Source organism: Monodelphis domestica, chromosome 6 (genome assembly GCF_027887165.1).
Source record: "Monodelphis domestica isolate mMonDom1 chromosome 6, mMonDom1.pri, whole genome shotgun sequence".
Lineage (NCBI taxonomy): Eukaryota > Metazoa > Chordata > Mammalia > Didelphimorphia > Didelphidae > Monodelphis > Monodelphis domestica.
In genome coordinates, this window is record NC_077232.1 from 195,043,464 (window position 1) to 195,066,116 (window position 22,653).

General features: G+C 34.2%; 1 long non-coding RNA gene across 1 annotated transcript in view; it reads right to left on the minus strand.

Annotated features, from left to right (window-relative positions):
- Positions 1 to 22,304, minus strand: part of LOC103093523 (uncharacterized) — a 32,755-nt gene extending 10,451 nt beyond the window's left edge. The window contains exon 1 of the long non-coding RNA XR_468743.2: positions 22,038 to 22,304. This is a non-coding gene — a long non-coding RNA (uncharacterized LOC103093523). The remainder of the gene's footprint in view (positions 1 to 22,037) is intronic.
- Between the last annotated feature and the right edge of the window lie 349 nt (positions 22,305 to 22,653).

Sequence of the window (22,653 nt, forward strand, 5' to 3'; positions counted from 1 at the left end):
ACTTTAAAAGACTAGAACCTTGGGACAGGTTGAACTAAAACAAGAATCAGCTTCTTTACCACTTTTCCGATTTCACACTAACCTCACCCACCTTGCTTAAAACTCTTCTCTTGCAACTAGCTTCCCATTTTTCTCAGCCCTGTGGATTACAATATACTCTAGATAATTTGATACAAACCCAATCTGACTTTGGATCAGCATCTATAATGTTCCTATTCTAGAACCTGATCCCTTTATTTCCAGGAGGAAATTATCTTTTGAATACTCATATTTTGCTCCATCCACAGTACATCAATCCACCTCCATCCCCACCATGAGATATATCATTATATGACTTATTCATGAATCAAGTCATTGCTGGTCCTGGATTACAACTGAATTATTTTAAATTTCTAATATAATATTCATTCACTATGTCATGCTGTCTTACTCCTACTAAAGAGGTCTAAGCAACAATTTCAGTTATAAAACTGATGATCATTTAAGTATATCATCAGCCATAATTTTTAAAAAGTCAATTCCCATGTTGTGAAATCCCAGAAATCAAGGATATTATGGTAAAAATTGGTAATGCCTCAAATGTATATAAATTTGGTTGGGCTGGATTATAGTGGAGGGTGGGCTGCTGTGTTTCCCACTGGACCCAAGAGGAATATCAAATTAGGCATGTGCGTGCTATGTCTGCAAAAATATTCCCTCTCCCACCATCTGTATCCCAGATCAAAGGCCACTTGCACAGAGGTAGGCAGACTATGTTGATCCATCATTCTCACTGTCATCACACAGATGTTCTCAGTTGAGTTAACAGTCAAAGGCTATGTCTATATGGGACTTCTGGATCTACTATTTTAACTGGAATTTTAAAAGTCAGTCCAGTCACAGTGGTGAATAAAAAAGCCTTGTATAGCACACAGTAAAGGTTAAGATGATACAATATTCAATTTACCACTATTCACATTTTTGCTGTTTTTTAAACTGATCTGAGGAAATAAATCTCACCATATTATACCTTGGGTAGATATTGATCCAAAGCATATATTCAATTATATAATTTTATGACTCTATATTTAATTTTAAATATGTGCTCTTAGGAAATTGTACTCTTAAAAAGCCTATTATTTCTCAATTTATATCACTGAAAAACTTATTTTTACTATGATAACTATTTTTGGATTGTCACTGAACCAATCCCACGTCTGAAAATCTGTGTATATTCATGGGTGCCTATATGTGTGTTTAATTTTTTTTTATTCTCAACAGTATTGTCAACTGAAAGATTAAACACTGGATATGATCTGTGGTGACCTGGAGCTTTTTCTTTGAAATTACATACAATAGCAAGGTTTGTGGTTGGTCTCTGAAAGTCAAGGGAACAAAGGCTGAGTTCCTGAATGTGTATGGGACTGGATATATCTCTGAGGATGTGTCTGCGTTCAAAAGCCAAATACTATATAAATCATCATTGCATTACCTGGTTTTATTGAGAAGGAGAGAGAGAGAGAGAGAGAGAGAGAGAGAGAGAGAGAGAGAGAGAGAGAGAGAGAGAGAGAGAAACAAAGACACAGCGAATATAATAGTTTCTATAATGTCATCTAATAATATTATTATTTTGTCAAAAATATCCAAACATGCATATATTTCCATTTTAAATGAATTTTTCCAACAAATGAATTATAAACTATTCAATGTCTACAATATAGTTTAGGACTATGAAAAGTGGGAGAAAGAAAAAACAAAACAAAACCCTTTCTGTATTTTTTTCTCTCAAAGTGACCTCCTAGCCTCGTTTTTGAAATGTGCATCTTTTACATGAATAGCGTCCATACATCTTGTATTCACTGAGGGAAGACCCATTTTTCTTTGCCTGCCATTTTTAGCTTTTTGAATTCCTGCTGTACATAATAAATATGATTCCCTTCACAAGTAAAATGAAATCTTGTGAACTGTAGACAAGTATTTTCTTCAGAAGGAAGAAATATTGTTATATGCTTCTTTAAAATGTAAGGAATTTGACCCCTTATAGAAAGAGATTGTCATTTTCATTCAAAAAAAAAAGCTCTCTGACTATGGCAGTAAAGAACTTGAACTATTATATTCATTTCATAAGAATGACAAAAGAATTACTGAATTTTCCACAGATATTCAAATGGAGGAAAAAGGAAAATGGTCATGAAACAAGGGAATTGGCAGAAAAATGACAAATGTTCCATTGTTCAGAAGGGGAAGAAGGCATTTCTTTATCCATTCTATGCTTTCTTGACACAGGAGCAGTTTCTTGACCTTTGACATTTAACAAATAGTCTCTAAGTTAAAACAGTATCTGGAATGATTCCAATGAGCATCTTGCAAAGTATTCCAACTATGCCAGGAAATAGGATATGCTCAGAGAAAAGGATTTAAAAAAATGAAAATGCTTTGCTTATTCAAAATTTTTAAAACATTCAGATTCGTTTTTTTTAAATTCATCACATTGGGAGAATCTACATCTAAATAAGAACTAAAACTTTCCTGATATATGTTTGGACATTTGGCTTCATGTCTTGCATTCTTTTTCATTGTTAAATTTTAATTGAGCATCAGTTCTCTTATCAGTTAATAATAAGACATCCAAAAGGGAACTCATTCACTTAGAGCTCTATGTATACAAATGAGCTCTATTGGGGGAAAAAAAACAAGAACATTTTGAAAGCTACATTTGCACAATAATAGCATTATATAAATTGCACCTTTTCCTCTGAAATGGAGCTAATAAAAATATACTCATGTAGACAGATGGATTTTAGTAAACCATGATGCCATATTTGAAATTTGTGTAAGTTCTTAGAATTTTATCATTTTCCAAATCCATTTATTTTTTAGCTAATAAAAGAAATATTTAGTGTTTATAAGGAAAAACCTTCTAGCCCAAAGGAAAGAAAACAGTTCCTACAAATCCCTTTTAAGAAAAAATTTTCTGCCAGTTTCTTTCCTACATGTTCTGGAAGTTGAAAAGAGTTTAGACATTCTAGGTGTTCCATTAGCACACACAAATATAAAACATGAAGCAGAACACATAGTGGCTTTAAAAAAATATTTAACCCTCTGTTCTTAAACAACATGGCTAATATAGACTCAGTACTAGTGCTAAGACAATATACTAAAACTTGTGTGTATTTAATATTCACATATATCAATTTCAAACTCAATGTTTTCTAGGGAGTTTCTTGGCTTTGCCACCTAAAATCTATGAGATTTGGGTCACAGTACTCAAAAATTTTGGTCTCATTTCCTCATTTGCAAAATGTGAGGACTGAATTTACTGAATTACCTCTAAGGCATTCTAAATTTATTTCATAATTCCTTCTTAATCTATGAGGGAATTGATGTTGTACTTTCCTAAATATACTGTCTGTGAGGATATACTACACCTTGCTTCCCTAAAATTTTCTCCTAGATTCAGAAACTACTTTAATAAGACTAGATTGAATTAAAAGGTACCAACTATCTCATCAGAAGAAAGGAAAATCAAAGTTTTTAATGGTTAAAGTAAATTATTTGTTAATAATCAGAAAATAAGTAAAAAATTCCTATATTGACACATCTAGTAATGCATATAAATGGATACCTAGGTCTATTCATATTATACTTGTAATATAAGTAAATATTTATATACTGTATTAAAGACATACATGCTTATGTAATAATAGGCAATCTCTAGTTTATGCATGGAATAAAGTAGATCTATTTGATGATCAGACTTTTTCTCCATAGAAACATGGTAGTCAAGTTCCCAGGGCTACATAAAAAGTCTATTTAATCCTGATCTGTAATAGTACTAGCCTAAGTTCTAGGTCCTAGTGTTAGAAGCTATGAGATACAGGAAGGAGGGAAAGGAAGAAGAGGACATGGTATAAACAAGAGGAGAATTTCTTTTCATTTTTTGTGCAGGGCTAACTTTAGGAAAATTCTGAGAAAGATGAAGTTCATCCTTGGTGCCCTTCTGATTCTTCGGTATCCTTCTCATCCTGCCTAACTTCATTCTCTGAAGACTCCTAAGAGTCACTTGGCAAAGTGGTGATAGATTAAGGCTACCAGGGGAATTAATGATAGTGACAAGAGATAATGCAAATTTATTTTCTCAAATCACAAAACTTAATTCCCTACTAACATATATTTGTACATACATATATATGCATATATATATATATATATTTACCTATTCATTCCATACTAAAATTTGTAAATGTTGGAATAGAGGATGGATAGTCTAGCACACAGACTTCATTTAAATACAATTTCTCTTAGTAATTCCATGCAATTTAACTCCAGGGAATGATTTTTTAAAAAGAGAATTCTGAATTCAGGTTTTTAAGTTTATGGGCTCAAGATGAAATGATTCATTTTTCAATTCTAAGGGGAAAGTAGCCTAAAACTGAAGAGCTTATACTTCCCTAATTAACACTATGGCATGGTCTGAATTCATTTGGAATTAAGCGGTTTTTTTTTAATTGTATAGGGAAACTTCACTAGTATTAGTGTTGGGTGAAATTAATTTAATTTTCCAAATAATCATTTATTATGCAGACATCCCAGTGCTTGTATTAAACACTGAGAATACAAAGACAAAAAAAAATTAATTGGTCCCTGCCCTCAATGAGGCTTACATTCTATCAGGCATAGAATTAATGAGGGAGTGGGATAAGAACTAGGAACCATTTAGTAAACATTAACTATATAGAAAATAGCAAAGTAGTTTCAGGTGGAAAAGAGTAACTAAGGAGAATAAGGAGATGTATCTAAATTGAGTTTTGTATGTAAATTGTAGTTCTGTGTACAAAGTGTAGTTTTGTGTGTAGTACATAGAAAGCCTTGTATGTAAATTAAGTCTTGAAGGAAACTAAGAATTCTCAAAAAGTTGAAGTGAAGTGAGAGGGATTTTGGATATTGAAGACCACAAATGCAAAGGCATGGAAATGGAAGATAAAGTGTCCCATATAGGGAAAAGCTAGCAGGCCATTTTGACTGAAACAAAAAGTCTGGAGGTAAATACCATGAAGTAAGAATAGAGAGATGAGTAGAAACCATACTGTGCCAGGGTGACAAATTTGCATTTTATCCTATAGGTAACAGGAAGCCACTGAAGATTTTGACTACAGTTTATTTTATGACAGATCAGTGTTTGGAGCATATAAATTCATGGAGGATGGATTAGAGAAGAAAAAGAGTGGATGCAGGGAAACCAATGAAAAGATGATTTGTAAGAGACTAGGTGAGGTAATTTTAATGAAATAGCTAAGTATATACTTCAGAAAATGTTTCAAATGCACCATAAATGTAAACAATGATTGTTAGGTGAGACAGTTAGGTGACAGCGGATAAAGTGCTGGACTTCTAGTCAAGAAGACCCATGTTTAAATCTGGCCTTAGACACTGACTAGCTGTGTGACTCTGGACAAGTCTCTTAATCCTATTTGCCTCAGTTTCCTTATCTGTAAAATGATCTGGAGAAGGAAATGGCAACCCACTACAGTATCTTTGCTGACAACAACAACAAAATTGTAAGATGAAGATGGGAACTAGATCTGTGGTTTCATTGATTTAAGAAGTTTCCAGCTAAGGAAACTTCCTCTACCAATGCAGGTTGGCATCTTACCTTAAAATTAATTAGCCTTTTAAAGAGTTGCCCATAGCAGCAACAGGTTTATATGACCTGCTGAAGATCACATAAGCAATAGTGTCAGAATCAGAATTTAAATCTAGGTCTTCTTGTCTGCAGAGCTCCATGATCTTTATCACAGGTTTTTTTTTTCTTTTTCAAGAGTTCCCTTTACCAATGACCAGTCATATATAGATAGACAGATCATACTCCATGTTATCTCCAATTAAGCAAAATATTATTATTATCAAACTCTTTACTATACTTCATTTTCAAACTCCATCCTTCAGGGACCCTTTCCTACACACTGACAATATGAGAGGATTCAAAATAGCCCCTTCCTTCTAAAATGAAATTTCTCTAATTCAATAGACCTCAGCTAAGTTTTGAGAGGTCTCCAATTACTGTCTCAATAATTTGTAAATGATTGATAGTCCCTTAACTTTCCAAAAGTTCTTCATTCTTAAAAAAGAATACTTTCTCCAAATGAATGAAATTATAGAATTTCACACACCATAATGATGAAACATTTCATGTGCTGTGGGGAAAGATATTTCAGAACAACAAAGTCATCTCATTGGTAGGTCAGTTATGCACAGAAGTATTTCCTTGACAGTCAGTTCCTAAATTTGGAGCCATATCCAGTGGGCTCCAAACTGGGACTTTTTCTCAAGGCACTGAATTTAAAGGTGTTTATGTCATTTGAAAATTTTTTCCAGTAGAAGAGTTTAACACTTAGTAAGAGTAATTGAAGTCTGAGGTGACTTTCTTCTCCACCCACTCTACTCTCTGCCCCTACAACCTCCCCTCCCATCAACCTTGTACCAGCACTTCAGAGTTTTTGTCTCTCTATGGTGTCCAGACCCCACCATATATCCTATATGGATCTCTCTAGCAGCAATCTCTAGTCTTTATCCTGGACTCTCTATCACTACCTCACCTGAGCACATTATTTCATAGTTATAGGTCAACTGAAGTAACTCCATTTTTACCCAGTTCATTCCCTTTATGTTACATTCTCTCTAAAGCCATGGATTTTCTAAAAGGTACATTTAAAAAATGGATTACATGGCAAGGACAGTAAGGTACATCAGATTTTTTGGGAAAAGGAAGACAAGGACATTGGAGGATGGGAAATAGAGCAGAGGCTGCCATTCCTCTGCAGAAGAGGTTTGCAAATCATGAGGTTGCTTAGCTTTTATTCTGCTATGGTTCATAGAACTCTAGACTACAGATCTCTAAAGCTAACTCCCTATACTAGATTTATCTTTTTTATATTCTTAGTTTGTTGATTTCATAGTCCATTGAGGCTCTGTTTATTGATTTTATTTCATGACTTTTATTTTTATTGTATAGACATATACCTTGAGATTTTTTTAAATCATAAAGCTATCAACTACTAAAAATGTCATAATAATTCTATGTATAGAAGCTTAGTTATACAGGTAAATTCTAATTATATATTTCATCTAGGTCAAAGCACATTTGAATGTTGAATTCCACTGCCCCAAAATTAATTTTAAAAATATTCACTACCATTATAAATTACAGTATTATATCTCAGAAGGGCTTAATTTAGAAAATGCAAAGCAATTCTAAAAATATAGCCAGGCCTACATTTGTTTTCTCTTTCCTTGTCAAATCTGACAGCTTTAGTCATTATCTAGAAAATAAAGCTGGAGAAGAGAAAAAAACCAACTCAAATGAAAAGTCATTTCTCCACAGGTAAGGCATGATGGAATAAACCACACACACTTATGTCCACACACCTCCTCTTGAGATCTGCTACTCTATTTACTTCTTCCAAATATAATATGGATGTGCCAATAAATGCATATATATAATTAATTGAAATTAATTATTTTACATGAAGACTGTTCTAATCAAGTTGAGTGGATCATTACCTCACTACAGGGAGAGAAAATCTTCAACCTTAGCAGTCTCAAATACCATCTAAAACATCATAAATAGAATAATAGGCTCATAAATTATAGAATAAGAAGGAATATTAGAGACCATCTAGTCCAACCTCCTCAATTTGCAAGTGAGGAAATAAAAATTCAGACTAGGTAATTGACTTAATTGACTTGCCTGACATCACACAGTGACTTAGGAGAGCTTGGATTCAAAGCCAGGATGTTGGACTCCCAAAGCCAGAACTCTCTCCAATATACAATTCTGGTTGCTTAAAGGAGAGAGAACCACAACAAATAAAATCATGGGTCCTTTGAATATTGAAGTTCATCTTTGGGCTTAAGGTAGAATGGGACTATTTTTGGTTTCAGGAGACTTGTGTAACTAAGTTTTGGTAAGAACCTGCTCATACTTGTTTGGAAATTTATTGATTATTATATATGGAAAGTGTTTAATTTCTAAGCACCTAGCCATGAAGTTATGACTACTTTGTGATTAAAAAAAACAAATAAACCTCAGGGTGTACAGATATGCTTTTATTTTTCCTTTTGGACACTTGTACTGAAAGTGGTTTCAGAAGAACAAAGTCATGGGTTAGTCACTGGGTTAGGGGAAGAACAAGAAGGAGTGATAGATGTTTATGTAATATGGACACTGAATAAGGAGGCTTTAAATACAGAATTAATTTCTTACCTTGGCTTTGGTTCTGTAGAGGCCTTAAGAAATAGGGAAATCCAGGAAATATGAGCCTAAGGGCATGTGGATGTTTTTAATTCAGTCTACCAAAGAACTCTAGGAAGGAGACCATTGTAGGAGGATGGGGAGGATGGGGAATGGAGAAGAGAAGACTTCATCACAACTACTCTCCAAGATTCATAGTTCAGATATGATTCTAAATGGACTAGGCTAGACCAACTGGATGAAGAAACCAAATTCCCTGAACCTATAAACAAAAACTAAATATCTGTTTCAGAAAAAATAAGGACAAGAGAAAAACTATTTTTCAATAAAGAGTCTAGAACTATCCAAATCAAGAGTGAAGACACAGCTAAGTGAAGAGGCTAGCATGTCATACATAATTAAAAAAAAAAACACACTATCTCAGGTGGGGCTAATTTGTGAGATAAATCATTATTTACTTGTTAGCTTCCGTAGTGTGTGAGCTATTCCTTCCTAACCTTTACCTTGGGGATTCTGGATGACTTCTATAAATTCTTTAGGATTCCTAGCTCTGTAAATATTATTATTAGATTGCTTGCCCTTGGGGATCACAATTTGGATCCCTGCCCTTACTCAAAAGCCTGTTAATTGCTCCTAAACATTCCACAGTCTTTAATTGACCTCCCAATACACAGTGAAGATCAAACAGGATCCATCCACGATTTCCAAGAAGGCACAAAGATGATCTCTAGTTTCTTGGTAGATGATTTTAAACAAAGAGGGTGAAGCTTTGGTGTTTAGATCAGGAACCAAATAGGAGTTGAGTTTCTCATGCTCTATAGCTACTGACATGTCCATGTGAATAGTAGTAAGGTCATTGTAGGGATTGGGAAGGATATTGAGGGGCCAGATAGTAAGACATCATCCTCAAGCAGGAGTTGAGGCTTGAGGAAGTCTATAGATATTTTAAAGATTACAAAGGTTGGCAAACTATGGCCTCTAGGCCAAATCTCCAAACCACAAATGTCTGCTTTTATAAAGCTCCTCAGGAAGATCTGTCTCTCAGTCATACTTGTCCAGCCAATGGATATAAAGATCAGGAAAGACCAGATACTATATTACCAAGAGCAATAATGTTGGAGTCAGAGGAACTCAGTTCAGATTCCAGTCCTGTGACTTACGACCTCTGTTGGCAGGGAATTAGTGGGAGGACAAACAGAGGAAAACCAAATATTTTCTTAAAATTTTAATTTGATTTTTTATGATTAATAAGTAGTTATTTTCTTTCCTCATTTCCTTTCTCATTGAATAATATAAAAATCATCAAAACAATTTTACACATTCAAACAACAAAAACCTATTTTGGCCATGCCCAGAATTATATTTCATTATGAATTTTAACTTCATAATATATCTTTCTTTATGTTGTTATCATTGTATAAATTTTTTGTAGTTTTCATTTTGCTCTATGTCAATATATCAAAGTCTTGCTAGTTTCTTCCTTAACTGGGTACTCTGTCCCATTATTGCAAAGGCAGGGAAATATCAGAATGGTTAGAGCCATAGATCAGAAGTCAGGAAGAACTCAATTGAATTCCAGACTCATACATTTACTAGTTATGTTGCCCTGAGGAAATCACATCCTCTGCTTCATTTAATTTCTCCATCTGTAAAATGGAGACTATAATGATACCTGCCTGTCAGGATCATTGGGAGGATAAAATGAGATAGTATTTGTAAAGTGCTAGCTATTACCATATACCATATACCATAATTTGTTTAAACTTTCTCTAATATGTGGGCACCCTTCTACTTTGATTTCAGGTTTTTCTTACCACAAAAAGAGCAGCTATAAAAGTTCTGGGTTTGCTTGATACGCTCCACTGGAGTCTTTTTCTTTCTTTTTCCAGATAAGGGGACAAACACACACCACTACCAAAAATATTTCTCCCTCCTTTTTTTTTTTCATTTCCATAAGGCTCTAGGACTTCCCTTATGTGGTTATCTTTTGTCTTCTGTGATTCTGCAATGTGGGCTGCCCTCTCACTCTGCTCAGAGATTATTCACCCATTTTCCTCATGGTCATTTGGGCTTCAAGGAGCCATCATGATGACACCATTTTTCTTCTGTTGCCACCCCCTTTGCTGGGCTCAGCCTAGGGTCTTTCTCTTCCTTTTTCTTGTCCTATAACTCAAGGAATACTCTGTCTGGACTTTGTTGGGGGATTTTCTTCCCTTACTCCCATTGCTGAGGGATTCTAGGGCATTCCTGCACTGGGCTCTGCTAGGAGTCTTATGGCTTCTTCTTTCTAGCCACCTTTGCTTATCTACATTCCAGATTTCCACAGGATGCTGGTAATCTTTCTGTTCAGTCTTAAACTGGGAAAAGAAGTTTATAGCTGGTTCTGTTTATTTTATTTAAAACCTGGCTAATACTTAGAGCTTTAGTGAGCTCCATCAATAACACAATGTAAAGGAGCATTGACTATTTCATTCACAACCCTCTCTTAATGCTAGCCATACAAGAAGTCTTGCCTCTGAAAGAAGGCTGGGACCCATGAGGCAGCACAGATTTCCATAAAGCCATTTGTAAATTCTTTCTGTTACCAATAACCTAAAAGCATCTATTGATATTATTCACGTGTATCTTTATGAGAGAAGTGGATATCTGTGTTTGATCATAGCAGATATGGAAATTTTCCAATAATCTAAGAAGGGTAGCATGCTAGAAAAGTGAGAAATAGTAATAGTATATCAACAATACTTTACATCAGGTGGGAACCACTGTAATCATGGTTATGTATTCATACATTAGAAAACAAATATTTTCTAAAATGAGGCTTATGTGCTTATGACATGTAGCCAATTGTATATAGCTCATTCACAGAATTAAATATAAATCTATCTTTACTTTTTAAAAATACAATAGAGATTTGCTTGAAACAATTCCCTTTTTTGGATTAAGAAAAATGTGTATAATGGTATGTCATAGGTTTTTTTTCCCCTTTTGTTTTGGAACTCGACATTCCTAAAGGATGAAGTAATTGTTCTAAGAATTTTAATAGAATAGAATCAGAAAGGGACCTTAAAAGTCAATAAGTTTAATCCCTTCATTTTACACATGGAAAATGTGTAAGAAAGACCTTAAGAGGCCAAGAGACTCACCCAAGGTCACAAAGGTAGCTAGTAACAAAGCCAATATTTGAAGCCAAGTGTTCAGATTCAAAAAACAATGGTTTTTCATTTGCACTATGCTATTCCAAAGCATAAATGTTTTTTCTCATGCTATTAACAATACAAATTTATATTTTAACATCATTTTGTAGTTTCTAAAATCATTTATTTGTAAAAATCCTGCAAGATTTTATATTTAAATATTATGATCCCTCTTTATATATATATGTATATATATATATATAAATATATATATATATATATATATATAACCCCTCTAATTTAAATATTATGATCCCAAATGAGGAAGCTGAGGCTAAGGGAGGTTAGATGACTTGCCCATGACCACAGTTACCTAGAGTTAGAGACCACAGAATAGGTTATTGTCAGATCTGGGGATTAAAGCCAAGTCTTCTGACTCCAAGGTTATTGCTCTTTCTAATATATTATGATATAATAATAAATAAATGAAAAGTAATTATTAGCACTGTGCTAAATTCTAGGAATACAAATAGAAAAGCAATTAGTCCCTGCTCTCAAATAGCTTATTCCAAGAAGGGGAAATAACATACATAGAAGTTTCACCTGCCAGACAAATGGAAAAGTGACCTGCTTTTTAGAGTACAGTGGCCAAACTGATGATGGCAATTTATTATCTTAAATGTTATTTCCAATAGTAAAGTCATAACTCTCTGATATTGAACAGTTTGATAATGTCAAGGTCCTTGGTGTCCCAGACTTTCTTTTCTGATTAAGACCAGCAAATATAGTCTACTATATTTGAGAGAAAGAAGAGAAAGAAGCACAGCCTCACTTTACCCAAAGATTTTAAAAATGTGCCAAACTGATTCATTAATGGGAAATCCAAGAAAAATCATGAGTCATTTTTCCAGTGCAGGCCAGCATAGTAAAATAAGCAGAGAAGTCTGCGGGCAGTGGGGAGAAAGTGTAGACAGGAGCATGACAGCAGCTCAAATCCAACCCATAAGGGGATTGATTATGGGACAGCCCAAGGCTATGCATGAGGATAAGAAAAAGTTCCAGATTTGGACCTAGTTCAGGGAGAAGAAACAGGTGTCAACTGATAGTTATATCACTCGATCCACATTGCTGGGTAATAGATAGATATAATAGATGATGGAGGTAAGGACCTAAACTTTTGGTTGATAGCGAAGGGCAAGGGATAGTCAGGGGCCCTAGATTAAGTACTGAGCAAGGAGAAAATACAAAGGCAAACACATAATTGATTCTAACTCCAAACATGGTCTCAAATCCACTTGCAATCTGTCTGAAGTCTACAGAATAGATAACAGTATAGAGAATGGATCACTAGTAAGAGAACTATCCTTTGAAAACTATTTCTTCTCCCTGAACAAAGCCAGGTCTGAATTTGGGACTTTTTATTATCCTATCAGTCTTTCATTGAATCACCTCACTGGTTGACTAAAATGACTTCAAAATATCTCCAAGTTAAAATGGCTTAGGAACAAGACCACTAGTTCTGCTTTGAGCTCAACTTTTACCATTAGCATCTGCAGAAACAGTTCCTCCCCATCAATTTCCAAACCATTTCATTCACAGGAGAAAAAGTCAACCTATGAGAGGTAGCAAGGCAGTATGGACCAATCAAATCAAAACATCACCATCTTGACTATCACTTTCCCTCAGATCGTGATGGAGGAGATAGCACAGGAGTCTCAACCCAAACACCAGACCTCCTTCCAGCTGAGCCTCTACAGTCTTTAAGGAGGAAAGAAATCATTGTGACATGGGAACAGTTCTTATGACCATTAGTAACCAATTGCTACAGATAGTCACTATTCCAAATCCAGTTAATGTCCTAGGTTAAAAAGTGACATTCATGAAACACTGTCATTGGCTATTAGTTATTCTGAAGTGAAAAATAGATGGCTTTCACTTTAAAAACCTACAGCACTTCAGAGAACAGCAAACAACATCTGAGCGAGATTGATGAAGTTACTTTTCCATTGAATCCATGAATTCTAGTGTTGAAAAAAACAAGAGAACTGCTTCCTTTAAAACTATTCATCACTGACATCAGAGTTTGGCCACCAAAAACACAATGGAAGGAAACATAAACAGAATTCTAACATAATTCAAAGTCTGTAAAACACTTTTAGAGAACAACTTGATAATATAATTGAGGCAAAAGATTTTTGGAGATCTATGTAACCTAGATTATTCTCCAAATGTTTTCATCCTATGCACATATGACCAATTTAATAATTTGGTATTTTTTAAGTTATTCATTCAATTATTTATTGATCACTATTAAATTCAGAGCACTATGTTCAGAGCTGAAGAAGATATAAAGTTTAGATTTGAAAGATATCTTCCCTCATGGAATTTATAATCTGGAAGTTAAGAAAAAATACGGACAACCATAATAGAAGATGTCATATGATAGTTAGGTGATGCAATGGTTAAAACAGTGAACTGGATCTGAGGGCAGAGAAACCAGAGTTCAAATCTGAACTCACTTACTAGTTGTGTGACTCTGTGTAAGTCCTATACCTCAATTTCTTCTGAAATGGGGAAAATAATGTGAAATGTAAGAACCTCCATAAATTGATGCAAAGTGAAATGAGCAGAACCAGAAGAATATTGTACACAGAAACTAAAACACTGTGGCATAATCAAATATAATAAATTTTGCTATAATACCAATGCAATAATCCAGGATAATCCTGAGGGACTTATAAGAAAGAATTCTATCCACAGCCAGAGGAAGAACTATGGGAGTAGAAATCCAGAAGAAAAACATTTGACATCATGTGGTTCTATGGGTATATGATTGTGGGTTTTAAAATATCATTCTATTATAAATATGAATAATATGGAAATAGGTTTAAAGCAATAATACATGTATAACCCAGTGGAAGTGCTTGTCAGCTCTGGGAAAGGGAGGGAACAGGAGGGGGGGGAGAGAACATGAATCATGTAATCATGGAAAAATATTCTAAATCTATCATAAATAATTAAAAAAATAAGTGAGTAAAATAGGGGAAATAACATTTCCACTGAGAGCTGTTGTGAGGATAAAATGAAATAATATTTATAAAGTACTTGGAAAACCTTATGTGCATATTTATAGGGGTCTGTCAGGAGACTCAATGGAGTGAAAGTCAGGTTTAGATATGAGAGGTCCTGGGTTGAAATCGGTCACCAGACACTTCCTAACAATGTAACCCTGGGCAAGTCACTTAACTCCCTTTTCCCAGCTCTTATCACTCTTCTACAAAACAAATAACAGATAAATTAAACAAATATTAAATTATTAAATAAATATTAATTAATATTAAATATTAAATTAAACAAATAACAGATAAATTAACAAATAAATTTGTTCTACAGAACAAATAAACAGTATTGATTCTAAGAAGGCAGGTAAGTGTTTTAAAAAAATAAAGTGCCTAAATACTACTACTACCACTGCTCCTACCTCTACTTCTACCACCACTACTACAAATAATACCTCTACTTCTACCACCACTAGTACTACTCCTTATCATCATTCCTGAGACAGAGGTGCAAAGTGCTCTGTGATCTCTGAGCAAGAAGTCGTTTATCAATTAAAGTTGGGGAATGACTCAGAAATGACCAGATGTTCCTCCCTTCCTATAAACCCAAATTACACCATCTAGCACATTCTTCACTGCAATCCATCAATTAATATGTTTGTGTTGCCGATTGATAAATAGATAGACAGATAGGTAGATAGATAGAGAGACAGACAGACAGACAGATAGATAGATAGATAGATAGATAGATAGATAGATAGATAGATAGATAGATAAATGGAAAGATATAGTAAATATGTATATATGTATAGTAGAACCTTGTTTTATATGACCAACGCATTCCAAGACTTCTGCATAAGTTGAAAATCATGTATAATAGTGCTCCTCCTTATTTAATAAGTATTTCTTACATAAATTTACTTAGGCTCTTTATGTTTTTTTTTTTTCCTTTGGTTTATCAGAGACCTCTTGAATTTTAAATTACTGAATAGTATTAATGAAACAAACAAACATACAAAAAAAGCAATGCTCTTGCCCAGACACTACTTGATACAAATGAGAACTCTAGGCAAAAATTGATGTGAGAGCTAATGTTTGGTCCAAAATAGTATAATGATTCATACTAAAGCTTCTCAGAGCAAGAATGAGTGTGATTGTGTAAACTGCTTGCAAGATTTTACACTTGGGAAAATGGTGTAGATTTGGAACATATTTAAGAAATTATATTTTACATATTTTCTGCCTTTATTTTTTTCACTTGCCTTTATATGAATTTCCATGTGTTGAGTTCCCAATAAAATGAATTCCTACTGCATGTATTTATGTACTTTTTGTTTAGTATATAGGAAATATATATATATATATATATATTGTATATACATTTATGGGAGCAGCTAGATTACAGGTACCTTTTTTGGAGTCAGGAAGACCTAATTTCAAATCTACTCTGAGACACTTAGTAGCTGTGTGATCCTGGGCAGCACACATAACCTTGTTTGGCTCAGTCTCCATCTCATTTTACATGTGGGGAAAAGGAAATGGCAAACCACTCCAGGCTCTTTGCCAAGAAAATCTCAAATGCAGTTATAAAGAGTTAGATACAATTGAAGTAATTTAACAACTTGTATATTTATGCATAGACACATACATACATATATGTACATATACATATATGCGTACACACATGTATATTTACACACAGGAACACACACACACACACATATATATATATATATATATATATATATATATATATACAGTTCTTTCATGGCTATCTCTTGTATGCCTAATAGAACCAGTTCCCTGAAGAAGAGATAAAACAATAAAACATGTAAGAACAAAAACCTTACTGCTCAGCATGGTTAGCAATAAAAGTTCTGGAGTTTCTTGAAGGTAAAAAAAAAAGTGATCAAAGAAATGGTTTTCACGTGTTCAGGTGCTAATCTTACCTAACAAAAGGAGAGGAGATAAAAAAGCTCAGCGAATAGTTTCCATCATATAAACAAGCAAATCTCTCATGGGAGATCAGAAGAATTTGAAAAAAAATGTGGTTTCTTTGATTTCTGCTTCTGGTAGAGCATCTGTTCAGATAATTTTTTCCCCCTAATACTAACTGAGACCAATTTTGTACTTACATGTATGCTTGTATGTATTTTCTCAAATGAATTTATTTTGCAAACAGAGAGAAGCACACTTTAAAACTATTTAAATATGCTATCAATTTTCCTTTCCTTCCAAAAACACACAATATATGGAGACATAAAATGTATAAATGATTAACTCCTTTTGCCTCTAAAAGCAAAGGTATGAGGAAGAAGAAAAGGGGCCAGGATGTAATACTTAGTACTCCTGACTTTTATAGACAACTACCTCAGGAGACTTTATGGGTTCACATGGCTAGAGATAATTAGAACATGGCATGATTATAATGCATTAAGACACTGAATTTCTTGAGTGACTCTACATATCAAGGATATCAATACAAGTAACAAAATCCTCTCAAAACAATCCATTTGGACTTTAGAATTAGAATTGTTACATAGGATTTGGAGCTGAAAACTGAGTGTCAAAACTGAAAAAAAACAGTATATAGATGACTGGAATTGATCAGTAATCTAGCATTTAATAAGGGCCTACCCTGTTCTAAGCATTGACAGTTAAGGGACCCTTGGACTGTAACCACACGGACCCAGGAAAAATTGGTTGGAAATTCCTTTATTACCAGAGCTGGGGCATACTCAGAGAGAGAAGCCCTTTTGCCTCGTAAGAACAACAACAAAAAAAAAAAACCTACATATACACATACATTTTTCAGAGTAGGATAGGGGCTGTTTACATTGCCAGTGGGTTGGTCAAGTCCTAGATCCTGCCTAGTAACAGGGGGGGGGGGGTTTCTTGGTAGCAGCTGAGGCTACAGAAGCAAAGGGACGCAGTTGTGCAGGGGGTATATTTCCGACACTGGGGATGTAGGGGATATGGTTATTTCTCAGAACAGGAGAAATTTCTAAAGTAAGCTTGCACAGGCACTCTTCTGGGAAGTAAGGTTGGGGCAAAACAACTTCAGGATATGGCACCTTGGTACTTTGGTGCCTCTTGAGAAGAACAAGTTCAGGATGTGGTGCCTAGCACCTTGTGCCTCTGTCATAACGTGACTATACAAAGAAAGGCAAAATTACCCCTTACTCTCAGGGAACTCACCATTGAGTGGGAGAGGCATTAGGCAAACAGCTAGGCACAAACAAGATAGACAGATAGTGAGATAGGATAGATTAGATACATACACAGGGAGAAAGAGAGATAGACACACACAGACACACAGACAGACACACAGATAGATAGATAGATAGATAGATAGATAGATAGATAGATAGATAGATAGATAGATAGATAGATAGATAGACACACAGACACACAGACACACAGACAGACACACAGACAGATAGATAGATAGATAGATAGATAGATAGATAGATAGACAGACACACAGACACACAGACACACAGACAGACACACAGACAGATAGATAGATAGATAGATAGATAGACAGACAGACAGACAGACACAGATAGACACACTGACAGACAGACAGACACAGACAGATAGACAGACAGATAGATAGATAGATAGATAGACAGACAGACAGACATTCAGACAAACACAGACAGGTAGATAGATAGATAGATAGATAGATAGATAGATAGATAGATAGATTGACAGATAGATTGACAGATAGTGTGATAGATAACTTATATGTGAATCTTTATACATCATATATATATGAATGAGTCCATATATATATACATGATTAGAAATATATAATTTTATATTATTATATTTCTATATCTATACATATATAATTATACATGTGTGCATATATGCATATGTGTGAGGGCTGCTAGGGAGCTCAATGGAATGAGTAAGACCTAGAAAGGAGAGGTCCTGGGGGTCAAATGTGACCTCAGACACTTCCTAGCTGTGTTACCCTGGGCAAATCACTTAATCCCCTTTGCCTAGCCTTCCTGTTCTTCTGCCTTGGAACCAAAAATCAATATTGATTATCAGATTGAAGCTAAAGCCTTTAAACATAGATATATTTTAAAAATTATATTATATATAATGCGTGTATATATATATATACATTATATATATACAATAAATTGGGATTACTCTCAGAGGGAAGGTACTTAGATGATGGAACACTGGGAAAACCTTGCAAAAGATGGGACTTTACCTCAGATTCGATGGAAGCAAAGGAAACAAATAGGTGGAAAAGACAAGGAGCAGGAGCCTTGTAGGCATAGGGACATAGGGAACAGCCAGTGAAAATATTGAGTCAAGAAATAGAGTATTTAGTGTGTGGGAGGACCAGCAAAGAGGTCTCTGGATTACAGAAGACCAGTATATAAGAAGACTGGAAAGGTCAAAAGGTAATAGCTTATGAAAGGCTGAGGTATTGGTGAATCATTAGAATTTATTGAGTAGGGAAATATAATGGCTAGTGCTAAAATTCAGGAAGATCAGTTTGACAGCTGAGTAGAGGACGGAGTAGAGGGGGGAGAGACTTGAGGTAGAATGTCAAATGAACAGTGTGCTGTAACAGTTCAAGGATGAGGTGATGAAGATCTATACACATAGTGCACCATATTGAATAGCAAATTTCCCTAAGAGCCAAGAATACCGGAGGTCAAGGCCAGCTTCCAATCCATGCTGGCTGAGTGATTTTGAGTTGATTACAACTTCTCAGCCCTCTAGTTAACTTTCTGCAATCAAAAGTTTCAAAGAATGTGCAAAAAGATCATCAACATAACAATTTTTAAAAGAAAGACATATGGTAGATTTGAAGCCACTTACCAATGATGATTTGCATGTGTAAAGTACCATAAAAATCATTAAGGTATGGAAAATGCCAGTCATTTAACAAGTCTAAAGGATAACAGATGGACATTGCTACATTGCTATCCCCCTAAAAATAAATATATTCAGAGGAGGGCTTCCAATGCATTTCAATGATCATCTCTCTAAAGGATATATCAGAAGGCATGCATGAAAATCATTCAAGAATGGAAGTCATGCAGAGGTTATAATCTGACCTAATATAGGAAACATTTATAAGTCTATGAGATAGGGATTTTTTCAAATATCAGTTCTCTGTACCTCAGCTGGCTTACTTGTAAGAATAAGAGTAAAGACATAGGATTTAGAAATGGAAGGAAACTTAAAGATCATTTAGTCAATGCTGTTACAGATGTGGAATGTGAAGCCCTGAGACATTAAATAATTTGCCCAAGGATATATTGGGTAACAACACCGGACTTCAAATATACAATACCCAAATTTTCAATCAGGAAGTGATCCGATTTCCTGATAGTAATGCTCAGGATGACTTAGAGCAGGGAAAGATTAGACTTAAGGAAACCAGTTTAGACACAGAAACAATAGATCAGGGTAATATGGGCTTGAACTAGTCTGGTGATGGTGAGAATAAAAACAAGGGGTAGAAGAAAAAACATAAACAGATGGAATTCACATGATTTAACAACTGTTTGAATGGGGGGGAGGGAATGTGTGTATATTTATGTATATATGGCTAGATGTTTGTGTATATAATTAGAAGGTAGTTGGAGTTTAGATTAAGGAGCTTCAAGGTCAGGAATTTGTAGGGGTCATCATTGTGAACCTTAAAGACCCCAAGAATGCTGGCAACAATATTTTCTTTCAAACAAATGACTTCAGTTCAAGCCTTTAGACAACACTGCTTATGACATGTGAACTGAGCAGTTGACTCAGAGTCAAAGCTTTAAAATATCACTTGACATATGAATCATTGGAAAAAAGGGACAATGTAACAAAATTATCTGTCAGTTTAATCCTAGAAATGGCCAGGAAAACTTTTATTTGGGGATTAGAATGTAAATAATAAATTTGGATGTGGTAAGAGTAGTCTATTTTTCTTTAAATTTTCCACCAGTCAGGAAATAAGGATATTGCTCAGATATAGTTCAAATGTTTTAGCAGATGAATCATCTTAAATTTTTATGTTAAACACCTATAAATCATAAAAAATTCTAAACTATCAGTACAAATATATCTACTTATCAGAGAATATATGTGGATATGTTGAACAAATGTAGATACAGGTATGTGCAAATTGAAGAATTAAAATCATGCAGAGAGTAATGTTACAAAATACATTTGAATTAAGGTTACAATTAAGCACATATTCTTTTTTATTACCCTAAAAACACATTTTTTTATTGTGTGAAGTAAGTAGAAAAGCAAGTAAAAATAGATTTTATTTTAAATACCATTCAAAAGATACCTAGTAAAATGTCACAATTATATTAGCTACACTTGGTTGTTTTGAGTAAAAATACATGTAAAACCCAGTGGAATTGTTAATCACATATTCTAAAGAAAGATGGTACCTTTAAATTTTTTCACATTACTTTAACTGTAAAGAAAATATCAGTTTGCCATCATAATTTTGAATTCTATACAATATATCTAGAAAATTATTTCTCTTAAAACTTTTACTTGGTATTAAAAGATATTTGAACAAGAGTGTTACTTCAATAACATCTTATTTATAAAATGCTTTCACAAATATTATATGAATTTGTGAGGTAGACAGTGAAATTATTATGGAGGAACTGAGGACAAGAGAATTAACCTTATGTATAATAGAAAAAACACCCAGTTTAACATAGGAAGACTTGAATTCAAGTTCTGGCTCTGTTACCTACTAGTTTTATAAATTCAGACTCAGGATTTGTTCTAAATAATCTATTATACTCATTTCAGCTTTTACAATCTGTAAGTAGATTTTTTCTAATGCTAAAGAGCCACACAAATTTTAAAAACTGGTTCTTAAAAACTAGTTCAGAACACTTTTTCCTAGACTGGGAGGGGAGAAGAGATTCAGATCTATAAATTCATCTGCATAGATAATTTCTACTTTGGAAAGTTTCTCCAAATATTCATAATGGCAACTAGTCTGTAATATAATTTTTTTTCCTAGTGCACTGAGGGGTTAAATGGCTTCCCAGTGATCAAACAGGTGATATCTGAGGAAGGACTTGAACTCAGATCTTCAAAATTCCAATGTTGGTCTTCAGTCTATTCTGTCTCACAACTTTTTTACCAGACTATGCTGCCTCCAAATATTTGATGATGATGATGATGATGATGATGATGATGATGATGATTACAACTAGCATTTATTTGTATAGCATTTTAAGGTTTGCAAAACACCTTACAAATTTTAATCTCAGTTAGATTCTCACAGCAAACCTGGAGGGAATGTGCTATTACTTCCCTCAATTTGCAGATGAGGAAACAGAGACAAAGATTAAGTGATTTGTAAGTGATAAGTAAGTGGTTGAAACCAGATTTTACCTTAGGTCCTCTTAACTCCAAGTTCATCCCTCTATCTACTGTGTTTCCTACTTGCCTACTCACAGATATTATCAATGCCCGTAGACCATTATGATAAAGATGTAAGAGGATGAGAAAGTAGACACATGGGTTATAGATTATAGATAGTTATAGATTACTTCGTGATTATTTTTTGGTAATAATGTTTTCTATTTTCCCCAAATTTATTTGGTATCTTACTTTCTTTAAGAAAACTTGATAATTCATCCTTCAGAATTGTGAAGCACAACTTCCTTCTTTAGATGCTTGATCTGGTATTGATGTTCTTCCCATGTACATCTTCTGGAGTCTCATTTCTATTTCTTCACTATAGCACATTGAAGATTGATGTGTTAGAATGCAACTGTTAGATACTATGGATAGAAATGGGACATATTACCTTTTTCATAGATGTATATATGTAATATACATATATATATATAATATATATTTGTTCTGCTAGCCTTAATGGGGTCTCTAACCAAAGCTTCTCCAGACTAATTTTGAACTGTATTTCCACTTACTCTTCTGTGAAGAAATCCTGCTTATGATTTAAAATAGAGCATGTACCCTGGAGGAGCCCCTTGTTACTCCATAGTAAGATGTGACATTATCTTGACCAGATAAAGTCCTTTTAAACAGAATTGAGATAATGCCTTTATTTTAGCATTACTATTAAATTTTTGTTAAAGTATGAATTTTACTTCCACCCTTACACATTTTGCCCATTTTCACCACACTATGGTTAACTATTCCTTTTAAAAACTAAATCAAAGAGTACTTTGTCCAAGTAAATGAACTAGCTCTGATTCAATCA